This window comes from Mauremys mutica, chromosome 1, assembly GCF_020497125.1.
Source record: "Mauremys mutica isolate MM-2020 ecotype Southern chromosome 1, ASM2049712v1, whole genome shotgun sequence".
Lineage (NCBI taxonomy): Eukaryota > Metazoa > Chordata > Testudines > Geoemydidae > Mauremys > Mauremys mutica.
In genome coordinates this window covers 187016762-187031881 of record NC_059072.1, presented here as the reverse complement: position 1 = coordinate 187031881, position 15120 = coordinate 187016762, and positions in this window count along the sequence as shown.

Sequence of the window (15120 nt, the reverse complement as noted above, 5' to 3'; positions counted from 1 at the left end):
CCAGGGCTTAGATTGGTACAGCTATGTCACTTGGATTTTTCACACCCCTAAGAGATGTAGCTATATCAAAGGAAATTCCTAGGGTAGAGTAGGCCATAGGGTCATTCAAATCTAGGTTTGAGGATGCAGACTTATCTCAGAATGGCTTACATTGGAATGCCCGATCTGAGCATCTTCTAAAGTTTGGCTGTTGATCTGAAGTATAGCTCTCAGATTTGAGATTTTGGTTTTGATCACTAAAAAGATTCAAAAGTTGGATTCAGAACTGTGGTTTGATGAAGCCCATCTCCATTTAACTGGGTTTATAGGTCCAGGTGCAGGAAAACACTTGTGTACTTATAGTCCATAGAATGTAGGCACATTTTTAAGGTTAAGCATGTACTTAAGTATGCGCATAATCCGTCCCAAATCAGTACAGCATGTATGGTTTTTTTGCTGAATTTGAACCTTAATGCTCAAAACCATCATAAAAGTTAGTGTCTCAGACTTCAGCATGCTACACAAACCCATGTTTGTTATATCCTTGGGGGGAGCCAGTTTAGGAAGAAATCAGTTGAGGCCAGACAGCAGACAGCTAACAAAACCACCATTTTATTTACAGAGACAGAGAGCTCACTCAGCCGGCTGAAGCTGGCTGAGCTAACCCATAATAATCTAACTCAGTTGACATAGCAACAAAAACCATGACAACCAAATACACAACATATTCCTCCCCCCCTAATAAGAACATCCCCTAAATAAAACACACACTAGACTAGAGAAGGAGGGTAGACTGCCTCCATTCCCGGCTAAACCCTGGGGATTATTTTGCCCCATAACCGTGGGTTCGCCCTAACTAAAGATCCAGCCGATGAGGAGGCCTTCTGTCTCTAGGTGGATTACGGTGAACTTCTGGTGTTATTGCACCCGAGAGCACTAGGGGCTCATGGTCCGCAGCACGAACGGGTGAGGAGGTGGTATCAGCTCGTGCTGGGCAAAGGGGTATCTCAGCCGCCGGCAGTAATGGAGGAGAACAGTCAGGAACAGGTGACTCGTGATTCAGTGCCTCACCAGAAGAGGTGAAGTCAGACCCCTCAACTGCAGATGGGTCCTGAGGACTGGCATGATCTGGCAACAGCTGATCTACATGTCGCCGCCAGGTAAGATTCTCTGCAGTCCGGACTGTGTAGGAAACAGGTCCTGTTTGAGTAATGACTGTGGCCGGGACCCATTTAGCTCTGGAAGTATAATTCCGAGCCAAAACTGGCTGTCCCGGGCTAAAGGTTCGGTCTTTTGCTCTGGGTGCCCGTCTGATGACTTGATATTGCTGCTGATGTTGCACAATTTGTCGGGGTTCAGAAGGTTTCAACAGATCAAAGCAAGTACGCAGCTGTCGTCCCATCATTAGAAAGGCTGGAGATGCGTGGGTCGTAGCATGAGGTGTGTTTCTGTAGGAAAGTAAAAAGGTATCCAGACGCTTTTGAATGGAGTGTTGTCCCCTTGCTGATTTCAAAGCTTTTTTCATTGTCTGCACAAATCTTTCAGCTAATCCGTTGGTGGACGGATGGTATGGTGCTGACGTGATGTGGTGTATCCCATTTGCCTTCATAAAAATGTGAAACTCCTGAGAAACGAACTGCAGTCCATTGTCGCTCACAAGTTGTTTTGGCAGACCAAAACGACTAAAGAGTCCTCGTAGTTTTTGGATAGTACTCTCTGCAGAAGTGGACTGCATTATAGAGACTTCTGGCCATTTAGAATGGGCATCTATTGCCACCAAGAACATGCTTCCTTCAAGGGGGCCAGCAAAGTCAACGTGAATACGTTGCCACGGGTTTTCAGGCCAGTCCCATGGGTGTAGGGGTGCCCACTGGGGTGCATTCCTCACACCCTGACATGACATACAAGCTTTTGCCTTCTCTTCAATAGCGCTGTCCAATCCAGGCCACCAAAAATAGCTTCGTGCAATTTCCTTCATGCGCACTATTCCACAGTGACCGGAATGTAGCTGTTCTAACATCTGTGATCTCAGTGGTGGTGGAATAATGACACGTCTCCCCCACAACAAACAACCAGATTGGACCGATAACTCCGTCCGCTTGGACATGTAGGGAACAAGGTCAGATGAGACCGGAGAGGTTTGTCGAGATTTTCCATGCATCACCAGGTCCATAACTTGGGACAATACTGGGTCAACGCGAGTTGCCTTCTTTATCTGAGTAGCAGTGATGGGTGTATTCTCTACCTGTTCAAAGTAGAAGATTTCCTTTTGGGCACTATCTTGATGTTTGACCGGCAAAGGCAACCTTGAGAGGCCATCTGCATTGCCGTGCAGAGTGGATTTCTGATATTTGATTTCATATGTGTGTGCTGAAAGTAACAATGCCCAACGTTGCATACGACTAGCAGCTAATGGGGGAATGCCTGTGTAGGGTCCAAAAATTGATGTCAGAGGTCTATGGTCTGTGAGAAGAGTAAACTTTCACCCAAACAGGTACTGATGAAACTTCCGAATTCCAAAAACAATTCCTAATGCCTCACGTTCGATTTGGGCGTAGTTAGTTTCTGCTTTGCTTAGAGTGCGTGAAGCAAAAGCAATAGGTCTCTCTTCTCCTGAAGGCATAATATGTGACACGACTGCTCCCACTCCATAAGGGGAGGCGTCGCAGGCCAATTGCAGTGGTAAGGATGGATCAAAGTGCGTTAGAACTTCAGAATTTAGCAATGCATCCTTAGCTTTGTTAAATGCAACATCACAGGCTTCAGTCCACTTCCAGGCCTTTTTCTGCCCAAGGAGCTCATGAAGTGGTTTTAGCAGTGTGGCTAACTGTGAGATGAACTTTCCATAATAGTTCAGGAGTCCTAGAAACGAGCGCAGCTGGCTTACATTTCGAGGTGGGGGAGCCTCCACAATAGCTTTAACTTTTGCAGGGGCCTTATGAAGACCTGCAGAATCAATGATGTGTCCCAAATATTCAACAGAGGGCTTGAAGAATTCACACTTGTCTTTGCGAACTCGTAGGCCATACTCTTCCAGTCTTTGTAGGGTAGCCTCTAAATTCTTTAAGTGATCGTCTTCATTTCTTCCAGTGACCAGGATATCATCCAGATAGCACTGAACTCCTGACAAGCCACACAAGATCTGGTCCATAGCCCTCTGGAACAGGGCGGGAGCAGATGTTATTCCGAAGGGTAGGCGACAGTATCGATAAAGCCCCTTATGAGTCGCAATAGTCAACAGCTCTTGGGACTTTTCATCGACGTGCATCTGTAAATATGCTTGACTCAGATCAATCTTACTGAACTTTTGTCCCCCAGCCAGGCCTGCGAAGAGGTCATCGATGCGGGGAAGCGGGTATTGCTCTGCACACAACACTGGGTTGACAGTGACTTTAAAATCACCGCAAATCCGGAGAGAGCCATCTTTCTTCACGATTGGAACGATAGGAGTGGCCCATGAGCTATGGGTAACTGGTATTAGGACTCCATTGGTGACCAGGCGCTCCAGGTCTGCTTCAACTTTTGGCCTGATGGCATATGGCACAGTTCGGGCTTTCAGATATTTTGGTGGACTGTCAGGTTTAATGTTCAATGTCACAGTGATTCCCTTCATACTTCCCAAATCATCTCCAAAAACAGCAGCATGTTTCCTTAGTATAGGGGTTAGACTTGTTTTTTCTTTAGTCATCCGGTGCACTTCTGCCCAGTTCAGCTGAATCTTCCCAAGCCAAGACCTATCCATTAGGGCTGGGTAGTTACCTCTCACCAAAAACAGTGGCAATTTAGCAGCCTGTCCATTGAGCTCCACCTTAACATCAATAGTGCCCAACATGGGCACAGCTTCTCCCGTATACGTCTTCAGAACAGTTTTTGTTGCCTTAAGCGGAAGATGCTGTAGCTTTTCTTTATACACAGTCTCTGAGACCAGCGAGACGGCTGCACCGGTGTCCAGTTCCATGCGTATAGGTTTGCCATCCAATAATGGGGTTACCCAGTATTCATGTGAGCCCATTGCCAAAGACAAAACAATGTTGTTGTTTCCAGATGAGAAACAAATAACCCAGCATACAGAAAAAGCAAAGCTGGTATATAGGCTTTGCCAATCCTCCCTCACACTGGTCCCTGCACCAAGTTCAGTTACATCAGAGGTCTGAATCTAGTCTGTAGAGTCCTTCCTTTAGGCAACTCTTGGGTAAAGGCTGTCAGCTAACCTTACCATGGCATACTGCTCAGCAGTGGGGAGCATTCTGTGTCTTTAGATAGGATACAAGGGCAAACCCTTACCCTTATGAAATGTGGTATGGGGTCTTTATTATGTAAGCAGAGCCGATGAGACTTCACTTTTTAAGTTCTTATCTAAAAGAATCTCTTGATAGTAAATTCTTTACTCTCCAGATGATTTTCCTCAGAAGTGTAGAGAGCTGAGTGAACTGTGCCAAGATTTGCACTTGTGGTTCTAAAGGGGCTGTGGCATTTTACATAGATATTGTATTTAAGGGGTGTTGTGTTTTGGATGTTTCTGTTGGAATCCATTCCCAATGTTCTCACTGGCAGAAACATGTGATATATTGTCATGTCTACATCACTGAAGAGACAAATACAAACTAATCTGGATATTTTCCATAAACAATTTGACTCCTCCTGACTGAGATCTGTCTCCTTTTCCTTCCATTACCAGATATCTGAACTAGGTTGTACCGGAGGCAGTAAACTCAGATTGACATATTGACCCAATAAAAGCTTCAATCTCCTGCTGGGTACAATTACCTATTGTAAGGGGTACTGAGGCTAGCCTTGATTCTTTATGCGTACAAGTAAATAAAAACTGTGCTATTCACTCCATTTTTAACTTTCTTTTTGAATGACTAAAAAGTGCCAGAAAACTATTCAGTCACTAAATTCCTAGGTCTGTCTTTGAAATTACTCAAGGAGTGAGAAAGAAAACATTTTTACAGTCATTTGTGAAACTAAAACCATATTTTGAACAAAAATAATAATGAACACATAAGGCCAGATTTTCAGCCAGTGTAATTTTGTATAATCCTATTAAAGACAATAGAGCTATGGCAATTTACGTCATCTGAGGATCTGGCCTGATTACTGTAACTAAAAATGTTCTTCCGGTGGTCTTCTGAATCTGACTCCATTGCTCCTTGCTGGCACTGTGGTGCTTTTTTGTTCATTTAAAAACCTGAATTTTAATTTTAATAACTGTAATAAATTGAGAGATAACAAGTATATCACTGGATCAAATTTGTACTATGTTACTAGTGATTAAGAGTTGCTGGGCATCACACAGCCGTTCAGTAGCCTATGTGAAAAGAGTTTGGTGGTCTTCATTACTTAAATTCCCAGTAAAAAGGTATCCATTAAAAAAAAATTCCAACAGGTACTAATCTTGTTGGCAGTCTTCAAGAGGCCAAGGATCGGATGGAAATGGAAACTAGACTGCTATGCCATGTACTGAAATACTCCTTCCAGGTCAGAACTGAAGGACTTTGGTAGTGTGGGGTCTGAGGAAGCTAATGCTGACCATCCCTATGCTATACTTGTTCTGTGGAGAAACAGAAGATCTCATTCTTTAAAGTTGTTATATGCAGTACCATTCACATACACCAAGGCAGGGATTGGCAACCTTTGGTGGTGGGTGGCACCGGCCAGCACATCCCTCAGCCCACGCTGCTTCCCGCAGCCCCCATTGGCCTGGAGCGGTAAACTGCGGCCAGTGGGAGTTGTGATCGACCGAACCTGTGGACACGGCAGGTAAACAAACTGTCCCGGCCCTCCAGGGGGCTTACCCTGGTGAGCCGCGTACCAAATAGGGTGACCAGATGTCCCAATTTTATAGGGACAGTCCCGATTTTGGGGTCTTTTTCTTATATAGGATCCTATTACCTCCCACCCCGTCCCGATTTTTCACATTTGCTGTCTGGTCACCCTAGTGCCAAAGGTTGCCGATCCCTGCATTTAAGTCAATTGAAAGATTCCCACCGACTACGTGTGGCTTTGGATCGTTAACTACATTCACAGAAAGAAAGAGAGATTATGTCAATATCAAATTCAAATCCAAAACCAATGAGGGGGAAAAAATCTATAAACATTTACAAAGCCAGAGAGCAAAGTTAATGAAATTTTGAAAACTCAATCCATTACAAAAATAAATAAAAACAAAGCTCCTTTAGTATTATCTACAAGACCATAAACATTACATGTCATTTCTGGTTCATGAAAGATTTTCAGAAAGCAGCTGTGCTTTACAGCATACATATTATTAGAAAAAGGATACAAGATTGAAAAAGATAAGCTTGGAGTGATTCTTTACATGAAGACAGTTTTTGCCTACAGCATTAATGCATTACACTTGGCATTTCTAAAATATAGCTGTGAAGAATCCTGTGAACCTGCTAATTAATATGACTCTTTTCCTCAGACATTTCATTAACCTAAACTTTTCTGGTTTCCTGTAGATTGACTGTATGGGTGCCTGTTTTTAACCTTTGCATGATGGCTTCTAATGTTATAATTCATTTATTCCCAAAAGCAAGAGGACAATAATGACTTATATAGGTAATTCAAAATGAGCTATACATAATTATACTGATTAATATTGTAGCATTTGCCTTTTTCTGTAACTATACTGAAGGTCTTTTTAATGGTAAAGAAATAATGATTTATGATATTAAATGTGCATCTTTTCAAGAAGTAGTTATAGAAACAAAGAAACATTTCATTTATGCGGCCTTAAACAATACACAGTAGGATATTGATCACTCGTCCATAGGAGGTTGAATACCTGCATGCAAAGTGTTTAAAATACATTATTGATTTGTTTAGATCTCTCAGTTGATTACATTTTTAATCATAATTTGTCTGCCCTTTTTATTTTCAAAAGGGAGAGAAAAGTCAAATAGTCCTAAAAAACTACTGTATTTCATGCTGATGTAGATAAATGAGCAATATACTCCTCTTTACACTGACTACCTTTTTATGCCAAGCATCCCTAACGTTTCATAATGTTTCCAATGTTTAAGGTGACATTGTCCAATACCTTTTAATAGCGTTCCATGTAGATGCTTGAAACTGAAAAGAATATTTCTTTTCCATTTATGGTAACACAAGCACTTAGGGCATGATCCTGCAAGGTGCTGGGTGGAGCTGAGCTCTGTTGGCTCCTACTGTTAATATCAATGGGAGGCGAAGGCACTTAACAGCACTACCCAGAAGGTGATCAGGAGTTCTCAAGACTGGGCTCTCAGTGCCCCCTTTTATTTGGTGTTCAAAACTAAGGAAGTTTGTGTTTGCCTCTGCCTTGTTTTTTTCCATGTTGTCAATATTGCTAATGCCATCACTTTGCGGTTTTGTTAATTTGCATTCCCTCTGCTGCTTGGCTAGCTAATTCTGCAAGAGCAAAAATACTCTCTTGAGGGCCCTCATGATGGGACTGGATGAAATTGGTGAAGGATTTTTCACTAAATAATCAGACATACAAAAGTTCACTCTTTTTTTTCATGTGGCTTTTTAAAAGTCAGACTTCTATCTTCTGTGCAGGATCTAAAACTGGACAGATCCAGGACTGAGTTCTAGGGTCTGATCCTGCACAGTGAAAAACAATGGAAGTTTTGCCATTGACTTGGGCCATGTCTACACTCAACTAGTTAGATCAAAGCTAACTCAAACAACAAAAGCAGTGAAGCTGAGGCAGCATGGGTGGAGGCATGAGCTAGTCCATACCAGGGATCCTGGGCTGGTGAGGCTAGTCCAGGCTGCCACGGCTTCACTGCTATTGTGCTGCAATCACTCTTCCCGATGGTAGTGTAGACATTACCTGTCACAGTTGCAGGGTAACTGCACCTGTATTCCCCTCTCCGTGATCCCTTGAGGACACTCACTTAAAGATTTCTGGTTCCCAGCTGTCACCTCTCCTGTGCAGGGATCTGTGTCTCACTCCCTCCAGACTGGGTTTTTAAGGCTGCAGAGCTCCCTGAGCTACACTGTCATATCACCAGGAAACCAATCTGCCTAAAACGCTATCACTTGTACTTTGCTTTCTTTCCAAAGGCTATGAACAGTGTGTTGCCAGCAGTTACAAATTACTACACAGGTCTGGCTAAGCAAGCGCATTTAATTGTAAGGTAAAAAAATTACAAATAAATCCTATAAAATCAGTAAAAGAACCACCACACATACAGAAAAGCTTACCAGAGCTCACTGTCAGCTCCAGCATAGGGCTCTGCTATACGTCAGTCCTTCAAACTCTGCAACTAGGTTTTCTCTGTGGCTACAAGTACATATCAGTCTTTACATCAGGAATCAGAACAAAGGTCTTGAGTCAGTTTAAGCTTGGGCTATTTATTTTTCTTTGTCTGTTGGTCTCTGGAGAATCCAGTTTGAGCCAGAATATACATGCCATCCTGGGAAGCGGTACCTCTCTGGCAGGGCCGGCTCTACAGTTTTCGCCGCCCCAAGCAGCACGCGGAATTGCCGCCCTGGGCGGAGGGGGGGCCAGTCCCTATGCCCTTAGGGCGGCAGGTGCGTTTCCGCGGCGGTGGCAATTCGGCAGCAGCTTCTATGTTTAGCTGAAGCCGCCCCAGACAGCTAAACATAGAAGCTGCCGCCGAATTGCCGCCACCGCAGAAACACGCATGCCGCCCTAAGGGCACACAGACTGCCCCCTGCCCGCAGCAGCAATTCGGAGCTGCTTGGGGGCAAAACAAGGGGGACTGCCGCCCCTTGCAGAATGCCGCCCCAAGCACCAGCTTGGAATGCTGATGCCTGGAGCCGGCCTTGCTCTCTGGTGGTGTTATTACCTGAATGATTTGTCTTAATCATTTCTTATTATTTTCATTTCCTGGAGGAACTCTGATAATGCTCCACCCTGTGGAGTGGCCTCCATTGGTACATAAACTATTCACACTCTTAATACAGTATGGTTTCCCATATATATTGCAAGAAGTTGCCTTATATGTCTCCCTTACTGGGTGCAGGACAGAGGCCTTAACTTGGTGGGAATACTGCAGAGGAGAATTCCACATCTGAGGAAAAGGAAGGAAACATTTGTGACAGGTGACTTTTATTTTTTTAAATTATAGTTATTTGAATCAGAGATTTGAAATGTTAGAATAAAATCTGGGGATGACAAATTAGTGGGTGGAAGATTGGTTCATCAAAGGTTCATGATAGATATTTATCACATGTATATGTATGTTAGCAAATAGGCATGTCATGGTGAACAAGACTCTCAACAAAGTGCGTCTAAGGCAAATGTAAGTTGCAGATCCCTTTCTTTGGCTTTGTCTACCCTAGCACTTTTGTTGGCAAAACTTTTGTTGGTCAGGGGTGTGAAAATAACACCCCCTTGACTGACATAAGTTTAATCGACAAAGGTGCCGGTGTGGACAGCGCTATAGCGGCGGGAGAAGCTCTCCTGCCGACATATCTATCGCCACTCATTGTGGGTGGTTTAATAATGCTAGCAGGAGAGCTCTCTCCCACCGGCACAGAGCGGCTACACAGGAAACCTTACAGCGGCACAGTTGCAGCGGGACAGCTGTGCCGCTGTAAAGTCTGTAGTGTAGACAGACACACACTATTTAAAATGTTCAGATTATACCAAGGCAGTGAGCTAAACTAGACTTTTAATTTTAAACAACTGGTTATCTGTTTGCATGGAATGCTCTTGCCCACATTTGTCCTAGATGCTGTTTCTTTTGTGGAGTGCCCTGTTCACCATGAAATGTTTGTACGATGAATTTCTTCATAGTCAGAGGGACTCAGCATTTTTCTAACCTGAGATAAATAATCTTTCAGGTATCTAGTTGTGCACATCACACTTTGAATTCATAATATTTTTCAGCATGAAGATGGCTGAGTATTTATTTGGTTTCCCTGTTTTAATATTTATTTTGTTATTCCCTCTCAGAGTGTTCTGGCTTAATTAGTGTTTATTATTTAGTGCTCTACTAATTATATGCTTGCATAATTGCAAAGTTTATGTTTTAATGCCTATTATGTGTTTATTCTACAGTTCTTTATTAATTTTTCCAGTATGCTTTTACATTCTAATCACTCCAGAGAATTTTGTAAAAAATACTGTTAATATCTTTTAACGTGTTAAGGATGACACTTAAATTTTGTTCTCTCTACAGCTTTTATTCAATAGCTTTTTTTCTGTAGCAATTTTGAAAAAATTGAATTAAAATAGTAGAGAAGCAAAAAAGAGTGAGTGAGCCAGTAATTATCTACTTCACATGCTTATGTTGTGAAATGTTCTATCATGAGCATAATAGTGTCTCTGAAAATTTGTAGCATGAGTGCCTCATCTGTAAAGTGTATTAAGGTAACAGGAACAAGTCATCTTGTGACGGTTGGGATCTGCTCCATGAAAGTCTTCAACGTCTCATCTGTTTAGTTAACTGGTGAAAAAAGGGTTTACTGTTTTCAGTCCTTCAGAGATAATTTGGATGTAGATGAGTAAACTGTATTCTATTATCTGTCTGTCTATTTTAGGCATGGGTCAGATTGTTTGGAAAAAAGGGGGCAAGCTCTGCCCACAGGCTCTTCCAAGCTCTGCCCACAATATAAGCTCCAGAAGGCCAGAATGAATGTCACTCACAGTTCAAAATGTTCAACTCAGGATGAAGTATGACACTTGGTTTCTTGAGTTGTGGCTCTCTCCCTTGAGTTGTGGCAGTGCAGGCTGAACATACCCATGGTCTGTGCTGGGCTGCTGGGGCTAGGCTGTGTCTTGATTGGGGAAAATAAGAAGTGTTGGTATCTCCCAACTGCTACCCACTTGTGGCACCAAAACGAGATGTCAGTTGCGTAGACTGTGCAGATCTGTGATCCTGCCTTTCCTTCCCTACATGAGAAATGAATAGGTTTATAGGGCTGACATTGAAATGATCACAGTGGACATCTGGATTAGTACCTAACTAAGGTAAATGGGGCACTTCACGCTTCTCAGGTTCTCTGTGGACTCATCAGTTACATTTATCCCCTTGTTTCTGGTTTCATTTGCAACCATAACAAATAGAGTCTTGCTAAACCCACTACAGGGTTGGAGCTTCGTGGGTCAGAAAGGATGTGCTGGGGGAATCCAGAGAACAGTGGTTCTGTGTGGGGGTATTTCTACTGCGAAATCTCTTTTGGCATTCATGCTTCTGGAAAAAGTATTAAGTTTCCTCCCTGGTTTCCACCTCCCTTGCCTTGCCAGGAGAGGTAGTGCACAGCTGCATGAGTCCAGTGAAGAGTATGATTAGATTCTTAAGGGAGCCATGCTGCCATGAGAAGAGCAAGTCATCCCCAGCTAAGATCTGAGAATTATGCCATTTGATTTGCAGATATTTGTGATTTGTAGAGTTTTCTAGCTATTCTACCTCCGCACTGCACAAGGGTGCAGGCTTCTTCTTGCAGGCCAGGATTGCATGCTACTAGCACAGGCCTCAGCAGACCTGCTTCCTCCGTAGTATATATTTCCTCCTCCACAGCCAGCATCCTCTCAGAGCAGCATATCCCACTTTGGATTCTGCCCGACTGGCAAATATCCTGTATTTTTGCCTGGGAAGGCCAAAGATCTCAGCATCTGAAGCACACTCTGCCCCTGAGAAAAATTCCATTAAAATGAACTGAAGTTTTGTCTCCATAAAGGAGCCTGGAAAAGGGTCTTATCTAACTGCTGTAGAATACAATTTCTTTTGAAAATATCAACACACAAAGGTATTAACAGTCATTCTTATCTTTTAACCTTCCTGAGCTGAATTTCTCCACAGCAGACTTTTTAAAACTTTAAAATAAAGCTCATAATTTTCATTCTTCAGTTATCAGAGATGCATTAGGGGGATTTTATTTTATTTTTTGGTGGGGGGGAAGTAAGTGAAATAAAAATTCTTTGAAATGAGAGCCCTTTTTATCTTTCTAAAGGTGTGTGCCATGTAAAAAACAAAAGGATTAGGAAATATAAAACAAGTTCCAAGAGACTGATCATCATAATCAGGTTTCCTGAAGCTGAAGTGGTAAAATTATCAGTGTAAGTGGTGGTTAGCTCTGATTACAGCCACTTGCATTAAGAATTCATAAGCAGCACATTTTATGAACAAGAATAATTTAACCAGGCAAGTTCAAAGCAGTGATAATGCATTTGATTCTTTGAGTTTATGTGATTTTATTACAGCTAGTAGAATCCACATGTTTTAATCAAAGATTGTTTAGGCTAGAGACCAGAGAAATGGATGATCAAGAATGCTGCAGAGCTGAAGAAGAGTTCAGAATTTGGGAGCAAAGGAAAAATACTTAACCATGGGAGTGATCACTTCTTCCTCTGGAAAACCCTGCAGACGGGCTGGGAGAGAGGAAAACTCAGCAAGGTTCCCTGTGTGGACTTTCCCCAAAATTGTTCTCTTCTCCCAAAACAGGGGAAGAATCAAGAGCATCTCTAGGAGGCAAGGGCCATCCATGAAGAGGCCCTGTATCTCTGCACCACACGTAGGTCACTTACCCTCCCTCTGGCTCCTGGGTAACTCTGATGTTACCAGGCAGCCAGAATTTCCTTCGCTGATGCCTGCCCCTAAACCTCCTCAAATGGTGTAGTTGGCTTCATAGCACAGAGGGAGGCCATGGAAAAGCTAATATAGTTTAAAATTGTATTCATTTTCAGGGTATTCTCCTATGGACCTTGTGCATCTTTCCAGGCTCTGGTTCTCTAGACTGCATGATACCTGGGCCACCAAACAGTTCTTCCAAGAGTACAGGGGAAATGGTGCTGTTGAGGAGGGACTCCCCTTATCAGGGCTGTGGTTAGATATTTTCTGTCTTCAGGGCCGGCTCTAGGCACCAGCCCTCCAAGCATGTGCTTGGGGCGGCACTTTCTAAGGGGCGGCAAACCCGCTCCCCCCCTTTTTTTTATTGCTTGGAGTGGCAAAAAGCCACTCACCTTGTCAGCGCACAAGCCGGGATCTGCGCCCCCTGCCCAGCCCAGCGGCGCCCTGCACAGCCCACTCAGGCGGGGAAACGCCGCGCCGCCCTGGGGATACTCAGAGCGGCAGTGGCAGCAGGACCCCTCTCCCCTCCCTGCATCCCAGGCCCCACTTCCCTCCCTCCCCGGATCCTCACACACTCCGGGAGCCCCTATTGCAGCCGCAGCCCGTGCTCGGCTCCAGGGCCCGGGCTGTGGCAGCGAGAGGGGCTCCCGGAGTGTGTGAGAAGCCGGGGAGGGAGGGAAGTGGGGCCTGGGTTGCAGGGAGGGGAGAGGGGTCCTGCTGCCGCTCTGAGTCTCCCCAGGGCAGTGCGGTGTTTTCCCACCCCAGTGGGCTGTACAGGGCGCTGCTGGGCTGGGCAGCGGGCACGGATCCCAGCTCATGTGCTGACAGGGCGAGGGAGGGAAGCGGGGTCCCCTGGAGCCGAGCCTGGGCTGTGGCGGCGAGAGGGGATCCTGGAGTGTGTGAGGAGCCGGGGAGGGAGGGAAGCAGGGTCCCCTGGAGCCGAGCCTGGGCTGTGGCGGCGAGAGGGGATCCTGGAGTGTGTGAGGAGGTGAGCGGCTGGCTGGGCTCGTCGGAGCTGAGCAGGTAGCCCCGCAGACGTAGATCCTTGCCTTACCACCCGACGGGGCTGGACCAGGGCGCGGTGAGGCTGAAGATCCGGGGGGCTCTCCAGGTCCTCGGCTGCCAGCATGTTGGGGGTGAGGGCGGTGAGCACGAACTGATCCACCTTGGCCACCAGCAGCACTGCGAAGCCCAGGGAGGGGGCCGTGTTCTCCGTGCCGCCCAACAGCTGCACTGCCACCTGGAAGTACTCCCGCTCCGTGCCGCCCAGCAGCTCCACCTGCATGGGGTTGGAGCCGCGGCTGGGCCAGAGCTCAGCCGCTGTGTGCTGGTAGCGGATCCCACATTTGGGGGTGGGGAGCCTAGTGCTGGGGCAGCTGGAGTGGGCGGTGGGAGAGAGCCCAGTGCTGGGGTGGCGGGGGTGGGGGGGACGGGACAGCCAAAAATTTTTTTGCTTGGGGCGGCAAAAAACCTAGAGCCGGCCCTGTCTGTCTTATATAGATTAAAGCCTCCTTCCTGAAGGTTGTCCTGGCTGGTGGGGAGGGTGAGTCCAGTCAAAACCATGCTGGTGAGGCAGCCCATATTCTTCACCACTGCTGCCGTTCCCTGGCTGGGAGGAATGTTGCAGCTTCCAGATCAGGCACTGGGTAGGGGTGGGAGTGGTTTGGCACAGCCACCTCTGAAAATTAAGCTACCTATGTGGGCTACCCCTAAGGCTGACTCTGTCCCACATACCCACCACAAGCAAAGGGAATGGTCACAATGTGTATCTAAGTGGCTAAACCTAACCTTTGGGTTTATTTTGTGTTGTTTGTCGTTTCACTTATGACAGTACATAAATAGGAAAGGAGTCTGCCATAGGAGGATGGATGGTCCAGTGGGTAGGTCACTGGCCTACTATTGAGGAGACCTGGGCTCTAGTCTCTGTTTTGTCACAGGCTTCCTGTGGGACTTTGGGCAAGCCATTTAGTCTCTCTGGCCTGGACCCACAAAGGGAAGTAAATGTTGCAATGCTCAGCATCAACAGTGCCTAACTTGTTAGGTAACTAGAAAATTATAAGAACAATGCTGTGATCCATAAAGCCTGAATTAGTTGCCTAGGTTCCTATATGATTAATGTGTAGAGATAAGCCAAGATGGGGGAGATGGCTTGTAGTCAATGCTATATCTTAGAGTAATAAAATCCTCAAAATCTAGGGCTGGAAAGGACCTCGAGAAGTCATCAAGTCCAGCCCCGCACTGTAGCAGAACCAAGTGAACCTAGAGCATCCCTGACAGGTGTTTGTCCAACTTGTTTTTAAAAGCTTCCAATGATGGGGATTCCATGGCCTCCCTTGGGAGCCTATTCTAGAACTTAATTACCCTTATAGTTAGAAAGTTTTCCCTAATATCCAACCTAAATCTCCCTTGCTGCAAAATAAAACTTGTTAGTTCTTGTCCTACCTTCAGTGAATATGGAGAACAATTGGTCACCATCCTCTTTGTAGGAGCCCTTAATATATTGGAAGACTGTTATCAGGTCCCCCCTCAGTCTTCTTTTCTCAAGACTAAACATGCCCAGTTTTTTTTAACTTTTACTCATAGGTCAGGTTTTCTAAACCTTTTA